This window comes from Solea senegalensis, linkage group LG19, assembly GCF_019176455.1.
Source record: "Solea senegalensis isolate Sse05_10M linkage group LG19, IFAPA_SoseM_1, whole genome shotgun sequence".
Classification (NCBI taxonomy): domain Eukaryota; kingdom Metazoa; phylum Chordata; class Actinopteri; order Pleuronectiformes; family Soleidae; genus Solea; species Solea senegalensis.
The window spans coordinates 4,343,715-4,366,094 of NC_058038.1; the positions used below are offsets into that span (position 1 = coordinate 4,343,715).

The window sequence follows — 22,380 nt, forward strand, 5'->3', positions numbered from 1 at the left end:
TCTTCTTCTTCTTCTTCTTCGCTCCACTGTTCCAGGCTCTAGTGTCTGAATAATAAATGGAGTTTAGTTTTTATGGCAACAGCTTAGGAAAATTACAAGGTTTTAATTAGGAACTGGATTAGTTGAAGCCTGTGTTAAGAATTAATGATAAATGTCTGTCCCTAATTGTCAAAGGGAAATTGGATGTTTGTTTTTGTACTCTCAGCCACGCCGGCGCCGGGATACGAGCCCGCGATCCGGCGGAGATTCTTGTGTATAGAAATGAGGATTGCAGGGTAATTTTCCCCAAGAAAAGGCCCTTTTTTTTTTTCGTCTCTTTTTTCTTCTTCTTCTACTCGTTAATTATCCTCTTTCTGAGCGGGTCGCGAGTTTTCATCAATGTTTGTTATTGATTAAATCTGTCGCCGTCGCTGTCATTTATGAGTCGGGAATTACCGTTGATTGGTGCACAAGGGTTGCACATAATTGGGTTACATTAAACAGATAATTCTGCTGATCTCATAAATGTCTAATGCCGAGGCTTGTTTGATTATCAATTAATGTCAAACGGAGACGCAAGGGGCTGCCGGGATTGCTTTTGGGTTTCACGTTTGTCGCTCTCCTCGACGCTGAGACAGCCCGACAGCTTCTATACTTCAGCTATGTATATGTGTGTATATGTATATGTTGTCAGACACAGTGGGTTAGTGTATATGTGTATCCAGTCCAGGTTATTTGTTGTTGATCCACGTGTAAATCTTCACAGTTTTGTGTGTTGTGATAAAAACATCAGTGGATCTACTGCCCTCTGTGGTCAAACACCAGCTACTGCGTTCCCATTTTGCCACTGGCTCTTCATGTAGGACTTATTTCCATAATCCATTCATCTGCGCATTATTTTCTCGATTGATTGAGTGATTGTTTGACCAAGAACGTCGAAATAATGACGTTCTCCGGGCCGCAAGCCAAACTTCATCAGTTTTCCTGATTTCCTTGTTGTATTTGGAGCGAAGAAACAAAGAAAATACTCACATTTAAGAAGCGAAAAACTCTGTCATTGATTACGCAGCTATAGTTTCATGATGTGATAGTGTACGCATGTGCAAATATTCTTGACAGTGACTTCCTGGCACAGTTGTGTTATTGTTGTATTGAAACCACCAACTTCTAGTTCATATTTACGAAAGGTCTAAACGTTATACTCTGCATCGGGTATCGTATTTGCGAAACTGGTGCCAATACACACACAAATCAAGTTAAAATTCAACTTTACAAGATTGTAAAGTTGTAGTATTTTACTGATATCATGTCACACTTCTTCTCCTCTCAAATTCATTTGTTTACCACGTTCATATTTGAACGCCCATGAGCTTTTTGTCGAGTATTTATTAACGAGTTCCTCTTGGTGTGATGTGACGAGTCGAAGGTTTTGGGTCGGAGATTATGTTCCATGTGTGTTTTCTTGCATACAAACCAATAGAGTCGACCCCTGGTGGTCATTCCGGAGAATGTAGGAGTTAGTTTCTGTCATTGCTTTAATACATTACACTACATTGACTGAAGAGTATGTTTGAATTATATAAGAATTTTTTCCATGCCACACACAGCTCCCTGTGTCATCCCATGCTTCTTTATTGTGGGCGGAGCCGCTCACTTTCGCTCTCTGCTGGATTTTTCTTTTTTAAAATGTTCAATTTAAAGTATAGAACACACTCGGTTTCTTGCCAATAGAACCTCCTAAATGTCACACTGCGGACCTTTAAAACAAACCAGTCAGGGGAAAAAAATTGCATTAAAATATTCATGCGTTCTCCTCCAGACTGTTTAATTCTGCCGGTGTGATGATGTGGACTTTGAGGAAACGTTTAGACCGTCGTGATGGGCAATTTTTCTGTTCTGAAGACAGCCCGATAAATACGCATAAAAAACAACAACAACAACAACAACAATACGTGGTTGTACTTGTTTTATTTAACTGCAGTCTGCACATTTAGCCTCCAAAACGGTAATGTTTTTGCCTCGTGGTCCCCGAAGACATCATCAAACATCATTTGTAAGCATACATTACACTGTACGCAGCAAATCGCCCATCTGCTGCTTCTCCAACTCAATGTCTGGGTGCGACAATAAATCCACTGTATGTCTCCATGTAAAGAATCGCACTAAACCGCGCGCGCGCGCGTGTGTGTGTGTGTGTGTGTTTGTGTGTGTGTGTCGACATACGTGGAGTATATTAAACATGGCCGTGTGCGGTGTTAATAATGCAGTGTTTACATCTTGGCACAGAACAGGCAGCACTGGCCCTGGGCTGCAAACTGGCAGGCCTGCGCAGTAATTAGGGGCTTGTGTGTATGTGTGTGTGTGTGTGTGTGTGTGTGTGTGTGTGTGTGTGTGTGTGTGTGTGTTGGGGATGTGAAGGCTTGCTGCATGTCACGCTGATACCACTGCTGGGCAGACGCGGCGTGTTTCGGCAGCAGGGCGCGCGATTGCTACACGAGGCCACGTCTCGCCGCCACAGCGGGAAGTCGCCCGCCTCCCTCGTCCTCCTCCCTCTCTCCTCTCTCTGCCGCCGTCGCCCAGTGAGCTCAGCCGTTACTCAGCGGATCGGGGACGGATGTTAAAGCCGTGACAGCGGTTGTTGAGTGTGTGTGTGTGTGTGTGGTCCATATGTCCATGCACACGCTCCTATTTAACCTCTTTGTGTTTGCGTGTCAGCGTCATGCCTTTGGAAGAATTCCAAGCATCAGTTATTATTATTATTATTATTATTATTATTGTTGTTATTTTTTGTGCTTTGACAGAAATGTCCAAATAAATCCAAGCGAAGGCGCGATGAAAAACAAGAGGACATCCCACGCAACGGGCAGGTGTAACAGACAAATAAACACAATACATTAAAAACACGACTACTCTGAGTTTGTGACGTTAATACAATTATATTTGTGCGTCCCAATCAGACTGGATCATTAGAAGTCACCCAAATAAGAAAGGAAATATTGATTTCATGGACGCACAGGACAGTTTTTATCTGCACCTAAAACTGCTGTTTATTTTTGTATGTAAACTTTTTACTTTATTCTTTTTTGTGCGCGTGTCCGGACAGAGGTTTCGGATTGTTGGGGGGAGGGGCTGGTTTGTCCTGGACACAAGCAAGGCGGGGCTTCAAGGAGAAAAAGGTTGGGAACTTTCTATATGCAGGACCCACATTTTAAACACCTTCTTATCTCCATCGCCCTAAACTCTGAGTAACAAGAGGTGAAACCAGTTTAAGGAACTTTATGTTCCTGTGGTTTGCTTCTCGCGATGCGCTGCGTTCGGCGTTGAAATGTCAGCTGAAGATGAAGACTAGATAAAAAAATAGAACAACGAGCGAGTTGTTAAACGGGGTCACTCCATAAAGTGAAGTGTGTGATTAAAGGAATGTAACCAGGGAGACTCGGGAGGGAGTCGCGTCTCCTCCCCCTGTCTTCCGCCCGACGCGTCGGGGTCTCGCTCGCCGGCCGATGAATGAGAAGTGAATAATGACCTGCGCGGTGTGATTTCGGGCCCCCGGAAACCCTGGGGAGTCTTTGTAATGACTAGACCCGAGCAGGAGTTTCTCTGTTTCACCGCAGAGCAGAGGTGAGATCGTCATGAAATATTCACACGACAGGTTTCCCCGAGCCGGCGAGCATCCGAGACAGTCGGACATTTTAGGCAGAACAAGCGCGGCGTGCGGCCCCTTCACTTCCTCATCCCTTTGAAAGGGCTCCGTCTTCATAATGGATGGCGGCGTCTCCGGGGAACGTCTAGACTCCGGTGGGGAATCTAAATGGTCGGGGAAAGCCACTCGGATCCTCGGCGAGCGAAGTGGTGGATCGCAGGAGAAGAAGTGGCGTTTGGGAGAGGAGACAGGAAGTGTGCGGGTGTTCCATTTTCCTCATCTCTAATTGGCTTAAAAGCCTTCAAATTCCCCCGTTTTCTACCTTTTTGACCCCTCGTGCCCTCAGCTTCAGACCATGATGCTCTCATGTCACTTACATCCACACATCCTCCGCCTGCCTGCTGCTCCCCTCTAGTCTACCCCCTCTTTTCCTGGTCCTACCCCAGTTATTTATGAGCAGGACTTGAAATAGACTTCAGTATTTGATAAAAGTGCGATCCTTAATCCGAGTTGCCTGAGAAGTGCATTTCATTTTTATTTCCCATCAGAGATTGATGTAGGAACGGGGCGGTTACCCGCTCTGTGATTGCTAATGTAAATCCATTGGGGGGGTTTTTTTTGGTCGGACATGTATAAAGATATGGACTTGTATGTGCATGGTAATGTCACTGATAAGAGTTGGTGTGTGCGTGTGTGTGTGTGTGTGGAGTAATGGAAAAGCTGCATTGTGATGAGATGTGAGGGGAAGAATTATGTGACTCCTCTTTGATTTATCAAAGTGCAGGAATAAACCATCCCCGCTGAAACCTCACAGTATTTTCAAAATCACTAATTGCTATTTTTTTCTTCTTCTTCTCCTTCTTTTTTTTTTTACCCTTTCCGTCACAGCCACCGCGCCTTTTCATATTTCACCATTCACTTGTGCCGTTCTGAGGGAGGTGTGTGTGTGTGTGTGGGGGCTGGGTGGGAATAAAACGGGTGATAAATTTAAGATGACAGTTACGCCGTACGAACGAGGCCCCTTGTGTATCAATCCCCGCTCAAAGCCAGCTGCAAATTTAACTCGGCCTCCTTATGTGGCAATTACTGACGGGTAACATAACCTGAAATGTATCTGCTCTGTTCATTACTCCGATGTTCTCTGTATGGCTGGCAAATGTTCTTCAGGATCCTACAGCAAATTAGCTCGTCCCCCAGGACGTCTTTTGTTTTATTGGATGATCCGGGCACTGGGGGACGCCACAGAAACCCACCAGAGCCTCTCTGTGGCGTGTGCAGCCCCCACTGAAACACCACCATCCTCCACCATCCTCCACCATCCTCCACCATCCTCCACCTAAGAAGCGCCAGCTCCTGGTCATGTATTGATGATGTGTTTTGGAAATTGCTGAGGCAGGCTCGTTGTTACAGTGCTGTCTGGAAGAAGATAGCCAAACCTCCTCCTCCCCCATCACCACCATCACCACCATCACCCCCAACCACCCCCGCCTCCCTCTCTAGATGAGAAATGACTGTTTTGAAGCCTCAGGATCTGCAGATCGCGCCGGCGTGCGCTCAATATGTGCCGCGTGTTTTCCCGCCAAATTTGACGTCGCGTTCAATTACGGAAGAGCCGAAGAGTAGCGAGCGAGTCTTACAGACTAAGTCGATTTTCCTTAGTCGCCCCCTGGTGGCCGCCGATGTCGATTGCTTATCAACAGTCGAGTGCGCCTGAGCGGGAGAAGACGGAAGTTTAGAGGGTGGCGGCGCAACGTGGAACCGGTTTCGACGTTTCGAGCGCCATCGTCGCCAAACGCGGAGCGATCTGTCAGTCGCCTGCGATCACAAGCATCATCCTCCTCATCATCGTCGTCAACACAAACCGCCCTCCCCCTTCTCCCTTCGCCCCCTCCCACCGCACTCTCCAACACAAGTTCCAGCTTCCTGCCTCCCTCACCTCTCCTCACCTCCCTCCCTCCCTCCCTCTCCTCCCTCTCGTGGATGCTGAATTTTACAGTACCGTCTCGGGATCCCGGTTTGTTCGGCGCACTCTTCCTCCTCTTCTTGTGCAGAGCAACACACGCGCGCGCGGGCTCCGGTGGAGGAAACGTTGGAGGCAGCTGTCAAGCGTGCGGGCTGCTGCTGCTGCTGCTGCTGCTGCTGCTGCTGAGTACCGACTGATTCCACGTTCACCAATAAGAAAAAGAGGGGAGAGAGAGAGAGTGGCAGAGCGAGAGAGAGAGAGAGTCTTGAAGTGTGGAGAAGCAAGTAGAAGTGCAAGAGTGTCAAAAGAAAAAAGAGGTTACAAAACCTCCCTGGCTCTACTTTCCTTCTGCCTTTTTTCCCCACCCTCTTTCTTGTGTTTTGCCTCAGAAGATAAAGGAGGAGTGTGTGTTTGAAAAAAAGAAATTAAGAGAAGAACAAGCTGATTTTTTTAAGGGAAGACAAGAAGAGGAAGGAAAAAGGGACGGACAGTGAGGTGTGGAGTGGGGGGCGACCTGAAGTCAACAGTTTAGAGGGAGGGCTTGCCTCAGCGGAGCAGGGATCAGCAGAGCTCTCTTCTGTCCAAACGCTCGCTCGGACTCTTCTCTTCCCCTCCCCAACTCTGGCTGGACCGTCCCAGTGCTCGGTCGGCCCCCCGCTCTCGCTCGTGTCTTGCACCCGCCTGTCTCCCGCACCTGTCCCACCTCCACCATGATGATGTACTTTTGGGTGAGTACCCGGATTTTCTCCCGGACTTCAACTCTGCACCAGCAGCGTGGTGCACTGCATGCGTCAGTGTACAGTACACCGAGTGTGCGTGCGTGTGTGTGCGTGCGTGTGTGTGTGTGTGTGTGCTTTCATGTGTTTCATTGACGCTGATCTGCTGCAGATGCTCCAGAAGGCCTATAGCGGGGACACGTCGGATTTATTTAAATGAGAGCATGTCGGCGTAGGTGTGATTGTTGCCCACAAGTATTGCTACTCAACTTCCACTGACGGTCCAAAAACTACCCAGCATGCACTCTGGTGTGTGCACATACGTGTCGCCAGTCAGTCGGCTATTTAACGCGGGGGAGTCTGGCGCTCGGGGTCTTCTGGGGACACAAATGTGGGCTTCTTCTGTTATTTTTTTCTTTTGGGGGTGACGTTGCTGTTTTCGTTGCCCAGTATTTTTCTTTCTTTCTTTCTTTCTTTCTTTCTTTCTTTCTGTCATAAATGAAGCCACGTTAAGCACAGGACGAGGATGATTACGGACTGTCAACCCAAGCTGCTGATTAATTCCGTTTGAGATCATGTGTGATTAGTCAGATTAGTTTTGTCCCCTCGGTGGTTTCTATTCTCCCTGCAACAATAGTGGCCCCTCATTTCAATCATTATTATTCTTGGTCTTATTTTACACAGTGTTGCTACTGCACATTGCAGCTGTTTTTCTGTGAAGTCTTTCACTTTTTCACTGAGAAACAAAGCAAACTCTTCTTAATGGCTGCTCATATTTACAGTGTGTGTGTCTGTGTGTGTGTGGGGGGCAGCTTTACTGAACATAAGCTCAGATTTCTGTTGATAAAGCATCTTTTTTGGTCGGGCAGGGCAGAAAAGTCACTTTATACGTCGACGACGCCATTCTAAATGACCTGTGTGTAAAAATGTGAATAAGAAAAAAGAGCATGTTAAGCCGCTGTGAACGAGGCAGCACTGCGTTATTGATTGAGAGCTCTGATTTCTGAGCGGAGAGACAGAATGATTTTGAGGCCAAAGTTTCTCCCGAGTGGAGAAACGAGCTTGACAAGGAAAAAGGTTTTTTTTCCTTTTTGTTTCCGAGTCGAGCGGAGGCGACGGCGAGGTTTTGATTTACAAATTATGTCATAACTCAAAGAAAATAATACAGCGAGTTTTTTTTTTTTCTCCCCTCCCACTTTTCGGTGAGGCCTCGCTCTAACGCAGGCCTTCTCCGAGTGTTCCTCCGGTTTTTGATGCGCTGTCGTCTGGAATCGGTGACACAATATCTGTGTGTGTGTGTGTGTGTGTGTGTGTGTCACATGCATAATGATGCATAATTTCTGTGTCATTGCAGGTGAAGACACAAGAATGAGGCTCAGGCTTTAGATCATTGTTATGGATGTTATTAACTGACACAGTTAAAAAAAAAAAAGTATTCATAAGTGAGAATAGGACATATCGCTGCAGTCATTCAGGATGATGTTTTACTTGTTCTAGCTTCCCAGTGTGAGGACATGTGGCTTTCTCATATTTATTCTGCTTCTCTATCTGCACGCCGTAAAGTTTCAATTCAAATCCGCAAGTTTTTTTTGTTTTTTTTTGCTTGTTATTTTGTCAGGTTTTCTATCAGATTGTCAGCGCATGACCTGCATTTTTACGGCACCTTGAGCTCTTGAGGAAAACATCGCGTTGACGGGGTGTGAACCTTCCTTGCATTCATGTTAGATTTCCGTGATTCTGATTTTGGAAACCTCTCACAGGACGAATGAACTCTTCACTGATGTTGAAGCGATTATGACGACGCGTAGACTTGAGCGTCTCTGGGTTTTGGAACCGCTAACATCCGTGTTCTCAAAACTTTACAACTCATCCTTTTACTGCATTTCTTGCATAGATTAAATGATGAATTAAACCGAAAAATAATCCGGAACATGCGCTTTTGACTGGCAGGAAATAACGGTATAGGAACGAGTTGGAAAACATTCATATAGCATAAAATAAAATAAGATGCTTCTTCTTGTAACAGTTTCAGGAAGTAAAGGTGTGATATTTATGGCTACTTCCTCACCTTCTCAGGTGTTTTTTTTACGTCCCCCCCCGCAGGCCCTAAAATCAACATCTGCTCCGCGGCACCAAACATTCGCCGAGCAACACAAAGAGAGTGGGAAGTGTGTGTGTGTGTGTGTGTGTGTGTGTGAGAGCGCCGCTTTACACCTGTCACTCCGCGCATCACCGTAATAACCCCGCGAACACGCGTGCACACGCGCGCGCGATCAATGATTCACCACACATTCTTGGCGCGAGGGGGGGCGCGGGAGTCGGCCAGCGTTTATCTGCGGGGAGGAGGGTGGGACCGCCTCCTGTTTGAACTGCAGGTGGTGAGCATTACCTGCGGTCCCTCCGGAGGCCTGTCAGCCGTGCATCAGTCTAGGGAACCTGCAAGCTCCCCCTCATTAGAATATTTATTCACCGAGCAGATGTTCTTATCCAGGGCAATTACCTTTGGCTTACATTTCCCTGTTGCCCACTGATATAGATGAATGTGTATACAAAGACGTCCCAGGTTATGCATGGGGCCCCTGGGTGCCACCCACCTTCCTCTCGCCCATATGCGCGGTGGGCAACGCCAGCGACCGTCTGCTCCGCCACAGTGTGCAAAGCCCCCCAAAAAAAAAGCCCCGTCCTCGACTGGTAATTGGAGGAAGTGGAGGCTGCACATGGCCACGCGGTGATGGAGCGACGGCCTGTACATCATTCTCTCCACCCGCCTGTTCCTTTGTATTAGCGGCAGAGAGGAAGAAGGGGAAGAGGCATGGAGTGGAGAAGCCATGTATGCTTCTGTCCTCCCCTCAGTGTGATGAATAATTTAGCAGCGCAGGGCCCTCGCTGTCGAGCGGAGATGGTGGTAATGGGGAGGCTGGATATATATGGCATGGCAAGGAGCAATGGTTTACGTTAAGACTTTACCCGCGCGACGCACTCAAGTGTGCCACGGGCTGCTCACACAGTGTGTTTGGCCTGCATTAATGATTTGTCTTTATGTGTGTGTATGGGGGGGTCCACAAACACGAGCGTAAAAATGAGGAAGGAGCCGCTTTGAGGCTTCGGATCGGCGGCCATTTGGCGCTCTGGATTCCTCCTCGGCCTCCCCGTGGATGAATTGTGCAGGTTCAGCAATCATATAAGATCATTACAAATCACACTGTTTGACATGGATGTAATAGATTTGGGTAAGTTTGTGACAAACGTTCAATACGGGCCTGTTTTTTTTTTGTGTTTTGCTGTCACATATTTGGACGATATTTCTTTCATTTCTTGTCCAAACGGTGTCTGAAGCCCGTCAGGCGAACTGTTGGACAGACAGACGGACGTTTCTTGTATTTATAGACACATGTAGGGATGAGCTAATATGGCTTTCAGTGTTGGCGTTGACGTTACTGGTCATAATCTTTGGACTGGATGTCGGAAGAAGTCAAAATTGAAATATAATGTGATTAATAAACATTCTAAATGCTTCAACAACAACATGCTGTAAAGAGGTTCCACTTTGGTCCAAACCAAGCTATCAGTTAGCTTCTTGACAAACAATGCCCCAATCAATACGCACGTCATGTTATTCTAACTTGATTATCAGTGATTTATGCCGGTCGTCACATGCATTATCACACACTTTCCATTCAGGCGTCCTCGGTATCAAATCATAGAAAAGTATTAGTATCGATAAGTAGTATTGGTATCGATAAGTAGTATTGGTATCGATGAATTACCTAAATATCTGTCATGTGTCATTTTTTTGAAATGGCTGATTCTAGCAAAGTTCTAAAGTTGTGATATTGGTCACAAAAGGTTATATCACAGCATCAGTAGCATAGGCGATGTGACACAAATATTCACAATATACACAAGTTTTCCTCAGGTGTGTGTTTGTAGAATCTCTCTCACATTATCACATATGTAGCCAAGGTTCTAAAGCAGAAGAAATCTACCGCGTGTTGTGAAACGAAAAGCAAAATAAACCAAAAAAATGACTTTGATTATGTTTATGGCATAATAGATAAAACGAAAAATGTCAGAAAATGTTGAAAAACGTTGTCTAATTTTGCCCCCAAACCAAAATGATTCCGTATTATGGATTCCGTTGTTACATGGAGCTAATAAAGCTCGAAAATATCCAAATTCAAGAAGCTGAAAAGTCATCAACTGCAGCCCTAATTATTTCAATTCAAATTGTCATAAATGATTGTTCATATTCAGCAGAAAGAAACACTTCACTCATCACTCTCTTCCCCACAAACCACCACATTCACAGGGCAGCAGTCCTGCAGAACAACCCCCCCCTCCCCCCGATCGCTTCACGTCTTGCGACGGCCCTGAGAACAGACAGGTCACGTGACACGCGCCTGCGTTTCCCCGGGCCTCCTTTATGGCCCCCCCGTGCATACACTACAGTGTGTGTGGAGCGCGTGTTGTGGCCACACTGCATTTCTATAAGGTCTGAGACTGCACACCCACACAGCGAGGTGGTTTAAATTCACGGCGGACAGCGTAGTACGGCTGATCAGGCATTCCGAGCGAGAGGCGCTGCCGCCGGTTTCATATTGCAATCGTTTGTTAATGTATTAATTGATCTGTGTCCTCAGACGGGGGGGGCGATCGGGAGTAGTGTCACGTAGACTCTTTAGTACTCGCCCAGACGCCTTCATTAGACGCCGCTGGCCCAGCTCTCCAACCCCCATTACGGGGGCCACGCCGCCTCACACTTTACCTGACTGCTGTAATAACTTTAGACATTTCTATCTCGCTGGCAAGTCCTCAGACAGCCGGGACCGTTTGGGGGCTTAACATGGAATGTGAGGCGCTTCTTTAAAAGGCTTATACTGCAGGTGATTCACTCCAGGGGAAGGAGGAGGAGGAGGAGGAGGAGGAGAGAGAACGTGGCGTTGTTTTGTCTGCACTGTTGCTCCTCTCCGTCTCGTCTCATACAAGTTTCAGGAACGGCTGTTGCAATCAGTCATTAACTTAATGTTTTATAATGTGGAAGACGCACACACACGCACACACACACACACACACAGAGAGGTGATGTAAGAGCGCTGCTGCAATAAGGAAGCAGCAGTCGAGTCGGTGCATCCAGGAAACCCGCTAATACCGACGGGATTGAAACCGACCTCATCTGCTTGTAAACTGCATATTTTTTCAAACATAAACACCATTTTCTGTTTTCCCTTCTCTTTTAAACCCCGTGCTCCACCTCTTGGACTCGGCGGGATCATTAGCGATCGGTAGCTCTCGCAATAATTCTGTCAGCTTTTTGCCCCTTGGGGCTAATGGGTCTAGAGCCCGGCTAATTGTGATTAGACTCTGACAGCAGGTTTTACTTGCAGGGTTTTCACACCACAGTCCTCTTTGATATTAGCTGCACAGCTGATAAAGAGATTAGATACAGAGAGAGGCGGAGGAGGAGGAGGAGGTGGAGAGGGAGGGTGGTGGTGGTGGTGGTGGTAGGGGGGTGTTCTTAAACTACAGAAAGACACCTACACAGGGGAAATCACTGGCGAGTTTAGCAGAGGAAAATAGATCCAGACGCAGTAAAAGCCTTGCGCTCGCTTATTGCACCTGCTATCATTAGCGCTTTTGTACACATGGTCAGCCTCCCAGGGAAAAGTCATTATCCAGCTGTGCCGTTATTTTTCTGCTGTTTTCTCCTAGTGGAGTGTGACTTCAGGGCTATAGCCAGCGCAACCATTTAATGCCTCCAACACAATAAAGGACTCCAGCCTTAATGATGTGGGATTGGATGGCCATGCCTCAGGTTGTCCAGGGGCTTGTGAGCGGTTACTACGAGCGGCCATTTTGCGAGGCTCCGTGTCAATTCAGCTCCGACCATTCCAGAGGAGAAGGGAAGAAAAAAAAAAAGAAAAATCCGATTTAGTGATTAATGGCGGCGGCGGCGTTTGAAGGGCCCTCTTCTGTCTCTCTTCAGCACGATTGTGAGAGTAAAGGAGGGAGTGCGGCTGAACAATGAGCCGGTGGAGTAGTGGGATGGAGAGTTGCCAGCGAGCGCGGCGACGGGTGCCAGAACATGAGGTGATCGTGTTTGTGCTTCCACTGGTGAGCGGAGAGGACAGGATGTTGTGAATAAAAGTTTTCACCGGGAGTGAAGCGGGCGACATTAAAGCTGCAGTATGTCACTCTAAAATGGATGCTGTCGTGACTGAGGGAGCGTTCGTGTGTATACAGCAGGGGAGCAGGGACGGGCGGGGACCTGTGAGTATTCACACCCCTGTAGCAAAAAAGCAAACTAGTGACAAATGTAGCGAGACCTTCTTACTGGACTCTTTTTGGAGACGTCTGATCCAGAAATGTTCCATTTTCTTTGTTTAAGATAAATCAACGCACTCAAAAAACTAAAGTATCTCAGTGTCCCATGCCCGGATAAAGTCATTCTACACATATTTATATTCACTTTTTGTCTCTTCTCCTACAGCGTCCCAACAGCGCAGCACGACAGACGGACGTTTCTTGTATTTATAGACACATGGAGGCATGTAGGGATGAGCTAATATGACTTTCAGTGCTGGCGTTGACGTTACTAATCTTTGGACTGGATGTCGGAAGAAGTCAAAATTGAAATATAATGTGATTAATACACATTCTAAATGTGACGTCAAAGCTTCACTAAACAACAACAACATGCTGTAAAGAGGTTCCACTTTGGTCCAAACCAAACTATCAATTAGCTTCTTGACAAACAATGCCCCAATCAATACGCACGTCATGTTATTCTAACTTGATTATCAGTGATTTACTGTCGGTCGTCACATGCGTTATCACACACTTTCCTTTCAGGCGTCCTCGGCATCAAATCATAGAAAAGTATTAGTATCGATAAGTAGTATTGGTATCGATAAGTAGTATTGGTATCGATGAATTAGCTAAATATGTGCACTATGTTTTTGAAATGGCTGATTCTAGCAAAGTTCTGAGGTTGTGATATTGGCATCATATTGGTCACAAAAGGTTATAGCACAGCATCAGTAGCATAGGCGATGTGACACAAATATTCACAATATACGCAAGTTTTCCTCAGGTTACGTGTGTTTGTAGAATCTCTCTCACATTATCACATATGTAGCCAAGGTTCTAAAGCAGAAGAAATCTACCGCGTGTTGTGAAACGAAAAGCAAAATAAACCAAAAAAATGACTTTGATTATGTTTATGGCATAATAGATCAAACGAAAAATTGTCAGAAAATGTTGAAAAACGTTGTCAAATTTTGCCCCCAAACCAAAATGATTCCGTATTATTGATTCCGTTGTTACATGGAGCTAATAAAGCTCGAAAATATCCAAATTCAAGAAGCTGAAAAGTCATCAACTGCAGCCCTAATTATTTCAATTCAAATTGTCATAAATGATTGTGGCGATCTCTCCTACAGCGTCCCAACAGCGCAGCAACTTCTTTTAGGACGACCAATAGCTGCTGACCGACGGGTTTTTTGAGCAGTAGAATTCACATCACGGATGCCACACCAACCTGTTATAAGGCTGGCTTCAACAGCGCCATGGCAACTCATTTGACAACATTTGTTTATATTTAAAAGTTATAAAAATATTAAGCTTCTCCAACCAAATGATGAGTCAAAAATCCAAAAAAAAGAGAGAGTTGTGTCCCGAATTCGGTGACGTCCCCAACACCTAAAAGTAGGCAGAGACATCATTCGAGCGTTGACAGTAGGACCTAAAAAAAAGTGCGTGGAGAAATCACGTTGTGTCATATTTAGCCTCTGAGAGGCAGCGAATGAAAGCTCTCCCTGGCAGTTTTTAGACGCTTTGGCCTAAAAATGTCCTTCCTCGGCCGATTTAAGTTAAGAAACAGCGTCTCTCAGCAGTCATTCATTTGCAGACGCTCCCTCTCCTCGCCTCTCTCATTTCAGAATGCACTCGCACAATCGTGTCTGTTTAAGGAAGCCCTTCCTCTGCCAAATGCAATATACTGGTGATCTTTTTTTCTTCCCCCTCCTCCCACCGAACCTTATTTATTTACGCTACCTTTTGTGCTCGGGCCTGTTGCGCTGCCAGTAACTCCTGAAGTCTCCCACGGCAGTCCGTCATCCTGCTCGGCAGCGTTGCAGCAGAAGGTGTATGCATCGCTAACACGCCTGTGCCACAGATATGCCCCGAAGTGTCAGCTCTCACATACGGAGGAGATTGGAGGGGAGGCTCCTGTGAGGAACGGCGGCAACATATCCACTGGCAACCTGCCACGCATGATAAGAAAACCACTTCTGCCCTCCCTCCTCTCCCTTCTTCTCCCCCCCCTCCCTCTCTCTAAGCAACAAATGTAATTTTCACTCTTTCATATTGTCCACCAAAGTCGTTCGCTCCAGAACTCAAAGCCACAGAGAAAAGTCATATAACGATATCGCGCCGAGACGCTGTCTCTCACAATCACGGTCGCGCGCTCAGTTCAGTTTTGGGGCGAGGAACCGTATTCTGGCCCAGATTAGGTTGGATGCTGACGAAGTACTGAACGCGACGTGCTTTTGTGGGGAGTTCTTTTTGTTTGGCGAGAGCAAACTTCAGAGGGTTTGCGTTTCATTGTGCTATGAACACGGCGAATTCCATTTTCCTTTAATGCTTTGATGGACAATGTGCAGGACACTTCACACACACACACTCACTAACCACCCTGACTATATATAGTTCTGTTCAATCTGCAGAAATAATTGGAAAACTGGTCCACGACCCCATTCAAGATGTGCTTGTTCTTTGGTTTTCGTACAAGAAGACCGGGGGTTCGAGCCCCGCTTGGGACCAGGGCCTTTCTGCATGGAGGTTGCATGTTCTCCCCGTGTGTGCGAGGGTTTTCTCCGGGTTCCAGAACAAATGCAATGTGCGGATGAGGTGAACTGTCCTCGACCCTCCTGTGGAGGACGAAGCGGCAGGAAATGGAGGTTCTCCAAACAACGTCAAATCTGGCAATGAATCACGCTTTTTTTTTTTTTTGCTTAGAATTGAGATTACAATTCTCTGGCGCAATTTTTTTCACAAAACAAAAATGTTTATTGCACTCACGGGCAAAAGATTAGAGACATCCAATTTGGCATTCCTTTGGCCCCTGGCCGCACTGTAGATCGGTTAAGAAATTGACTTAAATATAGACTTAAATATAGACTTAAATATAGACTTAAATCTATAGACTTAAATCTATAGACTTTCGAGCAAACCGACTTGTTATGGAGATACCTGTTGTATCTCCCTGAGAGGGGGAAGAGGGGCCTCTTTTAGCCGCATTACTCTTGCATTTCTGTGGATATCGCTTGTATTTTGTCCTCCAGACAACATGAAAGTGGGCGCTGCACACACTGGTGCCCTTAGCAAGTCGGGCTTTGGCGGACGTTTGCTCGCTTTCTCAGACGGAAAACACACAGGCATGAGGATGACGACGACGTAAGAACGACTTTTGCGTCTTCACACATTCCAAATTTGACGCACCAGGACAAATGTCTCGCCACGTGTCGTCCGCGTGCGTCTCCGCGGCGGTCACTGCGTACTGATGGTGTGAAAGTGTCGCGTCACGTCTGCCGTGAAGGCACCTTGAGTTTAATGTGGAACTGTACGAGCTGGTGTCCCCGCACCACTCTGCTCCTATAGTACACAGAGTGTGCGTATATAGGCTTTTATATCCGCGCGTGTGTTTATGTGTGTTTGTCTTTAGGGTTGCAAAGGCTCAATTCAAAGCTTCTTATATACTCTTCTCAATCAATCCCGGTGCGTATAAACCCACTTGTCACGTAAAAGGGTGAAGAAACAGCGTGGCACATGGGCTGTAAAATTAATGGCAGGAGAGTGACATTAGTGTTATAGGTTATTGACCGATTTCACGGAATTTATGACCCTAATCGAGAGGCAGTGTCAAAGGGAATGAAGCAAATAAGAGTGGCTGTGACAGCAGGGGCCGCGCGGCGCTGTGGCCAACAATTTCAGCCTCTCCAGTAAATTGTGGCTGGGACTTTATAAGTCTCGACGGAGGCACCCGGCTTCTCGCTCTGGCTGCCCCGGGTCCTGAGGCCGTGCCCCGGGCCTACCTCCATCCTCCAGGTCAGACACGGCCGAGCTCGGCAGATGATGAGAAAAACGTTACTTCATCTCGCCTCATGTCAGACTCTCGTCCTCTCTCAGTGTGTGTGTGTGTGTGTGTGTGTGTGTGTGTGTGCTTTCCACGCGCACGCTCCTGTCAGTGTGATTTTTTTTTGTTTGTTTGTTTTTGTTTTGCCCCGTTTGTTGTAGGTGGTGGGTGGGGGGGCGGGGCGGGTGCAGCGTTCACACTCTCATGTACTTTTCATGATCATTATATAACCTGTGTTTTTTTTTTTGTTTCCATGCCCGGTGTGAGCGAAGCCGCGCGGTCAGAAAATCCTTTTTAAGCGCCGACTAGAAACAGAAATATTCAGCAGAGTGCAAAGGGCCAGACCATGAAGACGACTGAACTGCTGCTGATAAATAATTCCCAGTGAAAACGCTGTATAATGTGACACGGCTGTCATTTTATCCCCCCAACATATATTTATATATATATAAATATATATATATATATATATATATATATATATATATACACAAATAAGGTGGATGGACACCTAAAAACTTGCACTTTCTCCTCTCTATGTCAAACCAGATCCGGATAATATTACCAATCCAGATCTCACCTATTAAAAAAACTGCTTAAGAATATGTTCACAGCAACCTCTCGCTGTTTTTGTTTTGTCTTTATTCCACTCACTTCCCCCCTGCAGCAAAAAAAACATCGATTTTACGTCCTTCAGGTTTTCCTGGATGTCACAAACTGACCCAAATGATGCAGCTCATGTATCCACACGCGGGCTAAACACCATGATTTTCTCTATGGACTTTGGTGCAGGAGACTGAGCATTTTCAGTCTCATGAAACCTCTTAAATGTTAAACACAGATCCTTTAATGTCACGGACGCCGAAGAAAATAGAGCACAAAGTACGTTTACAGAGCACGTGGAAGATCCTGAGGAGATAAAAGGCACGACGACCATGTGCTTTACACATGTACAGCAGTGTAACGGCCAAATAATCATAATAATAATAATTTGCGTCCTAATCTGCAGCTTGTCGTGCGACGTGGATTAACTGATGCTGCTGACACGGATCACGGCGTCACCGTCCGGTCGCTCTGGCTCTCGCGGGCGCATTCGAAGTGTAAAACTCTGACAGAGAATCCTGTCTGCACGCTAAAAACACGGACAAGGAATTAATATTTAAAAAGTGGCTCACTTCTCCTCTCCTCATGTAAAAATAGACTCTGACATTATCTTGTTGACAACCACTCGCGGACGCACGGACCTCCCCGCGGCCGCGTGCCGCTCGTATGCTCGTGGGTCCTTCAGGACGGTCGAAGCCCCTCCCCCCACCCCCCCAAACCTACTTTGTTAAAAGCCCCATTCTTTAGTGCCCGTCCTGACACGCCGCGCCATCACGCCGCGGCCTCTGTACATTCAGACGAGGCCGCGGCAGAAAAAAAGTGAAATGACTTTTTATCCAGTGCTTTGCTGATTGAATGTAATGGCACCCTCTCCAGGGAGCCGGAGTTTTCCATCCACTGATGGTCACTATTCATCACTATGCTCTTAAATTATGTATTTTCATGAATGGGATGGGGGGGGGGCGGAGGAGAGTGTGCCACTTCTGATGTCTACACTAAACAAAAGAGATGCAAAGGGGACATTTTTATTTCAACGCGCGTGTCACAGAGCCACGTTGATCCCTGCAGGAGGAGTTTTAAAGGGATTTGTTAAGTTTCCTCTTTCAGGTGCAGCCTTCGTTTAGCATTGAATCCAAAAGAGGTTTAGTTTGTCCATTGTGGGCTACCGTGGGTAAAACCGCGGTGCTCCAAAAAAGGCCACCCTCATAGAGCTGCTCGTTTAAACGTCGATGTCATTGTCACCGTTTTACAGCTCTAGCGCAACTCATCTCGACTCGCTTTGGCTCCTCCTCAACGCGGGCGCCGTCGCCATAGCAACGGCGGCGCGGATCTGCCTCGATGTGGTTTTATACGCGACACAAACACACAAACTCGTGACGGGATTTTTAAGTCTGACCGACAGTTCTGCATCGTTGGCTTTGATTCTTGTGTCGGACGTCGCGCTCGTGAATCTTCAGTGGTGACACTCTCTGACCAGTCAGTGGGATTTGGGATTATAAATAGATTTTGGAATTATTACAGTAGATTTTGGATTTTGGAGTCTTTTTAACTGACCTCCAGTTCTGCATGATTTTAGTATCGACTCGTCAGAGCAGGTACTTTAAAAACAAAACACCATGTACTATCACTGGTACTAAGAACGCCGATATTTAGTGCTAAAAAGACAATAACTTCAAATTTCACTCACTGAACCTTTCATTTCTCCCGCTCTCTCTCTCGCTCCGCTGAAAACATAAATCACCCGATGGAAAGCGATGTTGCACGAGCAGAACACGGATCGTTTCAGAGCTGATGAATGACACGTAATGAGAATTAATTTCCTCATGAATGTCATCGCTTGAGGTCGGCGAGAGCGCCTCTGACAGCTTCATCCCCGGGAAATGACAGAGACGGAGGGAGAAGAGATTCCTCCGCTGCGCTGACTGACGACGCGGCGGCGTCAGGAGCGGACGGCGGATTTCAAACAGCAACAAACGCGTACGGCCCCTCCCCCTCGCGGCCGTGGTATTTGACAGAGCGGGCGTGCGGCGCTACGCTTTTTAATTAAAAAAGAAAATTCAATAACCTTATCAGGAGTTGCCATTTTAGTTTGAGACGTATCGATCGGCCGCTCAGTTATGCAGATCTGTTCATCTTCTGGGCAATTTTGCGTGGCGGCCTCTGGTTACTGAAAAAGATCTCATTTCAGAAAAAAAGAAAAATCCATTTCATATATTATTCAGTTTATGTTCGGCTTACAATGCAATATTCAAAATGTGTGCAAGTGTCTTCATACATGGGGGGCGGTCAAAGGTCGGAGGTCAAGTCCGAGGAAGAACTAAAGCTCCACGCGACAAACACTCGTCTGTGAAGTATAATTACATTGATTTTTGCTTTGATGATTCCAATTTTAATCTAATTTACCGTCAACATGATGGACAAATAAATCTGCTTTAGTGTAAGTTAAGATAGGATAACGTAAGACAGGTTGTGTCATAACTACGGAGTCCTGTAGGGGACATTTGAAATGAAAAAGTTGCTTTTAACCTCTCCCTAATCAGAGTTTGAAAAAACACAAAAACAAAAGAAATATACTTTTGAGAGATTTCGCAGTCTTGTTTCCTTTTTCCCTCCAAAATCTATGCATTTTTAAACCTGGAAAAATACTTCTCCAATCTCGAAATGTTACATTTAGGTTGAAAGAAAAGGGGGAAATGTACTTTTGCGAGTTCTTACAATCTCTCAAAAGCACATGAATGCATCACTCCTGTTTTGTTCCTTCCAAGGCTCCGTAGTTAGAATCATTCCTATCTTATCTTTCACCTTTGTCAACATTTCAACCCAATGAAAGCTGGAAAAAACAGAAGATGAAAAATACTTCTCCAAAAGTAAATTGGTTAAGTTAAGTTGAAAGAAAAGAGGAAATGTACTTTTGCGAGTTCTCACAATCTCTTAAAAGTGCATTTCTTTTTTTTAAATCGTGGCGTTTATTTGTCCTTTTATGTTCCTTACAGGTTATAATCCGACCTGATTGTCTAATCTGTCATTTCTTTCAACCAATTGTTACTTATTTCTTCCTTCCCAGGCTCCGTAGTTATAACACAACCTTATTTACACTATATTATCTTTATCTTTACCAAAAAAAAGAAGATATATATTTAGGTATTTTTCGTTTTTTCAACCCTTTTTATTGTTTTTTTTTGTCTTGTTTGGTTAACGTCTGTCCCTGAAATACGAGACGTGGTCCCTGGAATGTTATTTATTCATCTTGTGTGGGGCGTCTGTACTGTAAAGAATTGTGCGACCTTTTGTCACCAGAGATTCAGGACAAGACGGACAAACTCCCGCGAGTGACAGAGAGAAAGAAAGAGAAACTGTGGCGCTGATGATCCGTCGCAGCGGTCCGCTAATTGCCCCCGCGCACCTCTGTCTGATTGGATTTGATTTAAAAGGGTTCAATAATGGAATTAAAAAAAAAAAAAAAAGACATGTTGCCAGGGGGTTCTTTTTGGCAATTTGGAAAAAAATAAGTCCATTAAGTTCATTCATTTAATAATGGGGGCAATAATAATAATAATAATAATAATAATACTAATAATGATGAATTAAAAAAAAAAGGTGCTGCTCAATTAGACAGCGAGCGATCGCCTCGCTGTGCAGCCGCTTAATGAGATTATAATGGAATTGATATCACATAGGTAGTGAATGAAAGCGTTACCAGAGAAGCCGTTAGGAGTGAAATTTCCAATCGTGAAAAGCGCTTGTCACAGCTGAAGCAGGCGTCTGCTCGCAAAGCCGTCTCAACGCCACTGGAGGTGGTTGACGATGATGATGATGATGATGGTGGCGGTGATGATGATGAGGATGAGATAAAGCGATTTTCCTCGACGTGTGCTGATGCTGGTGAATGTGAGGCAGACTCCCCCCCCCTCCCCTCCCCTCCTCACACACTCTCTCTGTGTGTGTGTGTGTGTGTTTGCTGTTGTATCGCTGCTGTATCGGCGGCATCAGGCCATCGATTCCACCCCCCCCGCCGAGGCCGCCGCCTCCTCGGGTTTCATGGCCAGCGTTTCCAGGGCTCGCGGAAAAAGCTGCTGAGGACGTCAGTTAAAACGACACAGACAGCACATTCGTAGTAATCTAAAAAGGTCAGGATAAATTACACCGCTTATTTCGGTGCAAAAAAAGGCAGGTAATGTGAGCCGCGGCGAGTAGTTTTTCATGCTGGTTCCTCCTCCTCTTCCTCCTCCTCCTCCTCCCCCCCGCCTGCGCACATTTGACTCTTTGACTTTTACACGCTTGACGCGCAATGTCAATTTACTGCCTTCCCCTGTTTTTTAAGAGCAGCGGGAATCCGACTTTTTTCCCTTTCGTCAGCACAATACGTTACATGAACCATTTTTTTTTTTTACATTTCACCGAACGTAAAACATCGCTGCGAGAGGTTGTTAAAATCAGAAACGGATTCATTTCGCTTCTCCTTTAATTTGGGGGCCGCATGGGGCGCTTGTGCAGCTTCAGCAAAAGAAAGTGTAACGTAAAGTAATGTATTAGCGTCCGCCGTGTTACGTAATGTATCACGTGTGCGTTAATCAAGGAGAAGAAGAAAAAAGTGTTTGTGTAATTTATTAGAAGAACACAAAGTGACGACGCGACAACTATAAACAGTTCTCATGGAAGATACAGAAATAGATTAATGTGACTTTTCCGCTCTTGTGGCGGCCGCCCTAAAACCAAGAAATTAGCTTGTATCAGCAACACAAGCGGTCCAGTGTACGACAGTATACGTTATATACAATAATATACACAGTATATGCACTACAAGCTTGTCTTATCTACTGTATATAGTGCGAGAACATCACGTCTCTACTGTTTGTATGTAAAATGTACTTTGTCCAGGCAACATAAGGCCCTGGGGCCTCATTTAGTTCATTAAAAAAAACACACACCCAGACTTTTATTTTGAAATTCTCACAGGAAAGGACATTTTAAAAAGTAATATAGTTTAATATAATATCTTTCTATTTCTATTATTTAAAAAAAATCACAATTTGAGCTGTGCATATGTTCAATAATCCTAATTTGAGGTTAAATCAATGAAATAATCAAAATATTGTGAAACACAAACTTCACGGGAGCGCGCTGTCGTGACGCGCCGTCGTCAGCTGAGCCTCAACGAGACAAGCATGTCAACGTAATGTGACGTATTAGTGTCAGTCTTAATGTACTACAGCACATGTATAATGTATAACGTGCTGTCATAACAGATTCAATCAAAGAAGAAGGTAAAAAAAAAGAACTTCTCATGTTGTTAATCAGGGCTGCTGCTGCTTCCACTGCTGCTGCTGCTGCTGCTGCTGCTGCT

The 22,380-nt window shown here is 45.7% G+C and overlaps 1 protein-coding gene across 3 annotated transcripts in view; it reads left to right on the top strand.

Moving 5' to 3' along the window:
• Window positions 1–22,380, top strand: part of LOC122784870 (RNA binding protein fox-1 homolog 3-like) — a 498,591-nt gene that overhangs the window by 345,806 nt on the left and 130,405 nt on the right. The window lies entirely within an intron of this gene.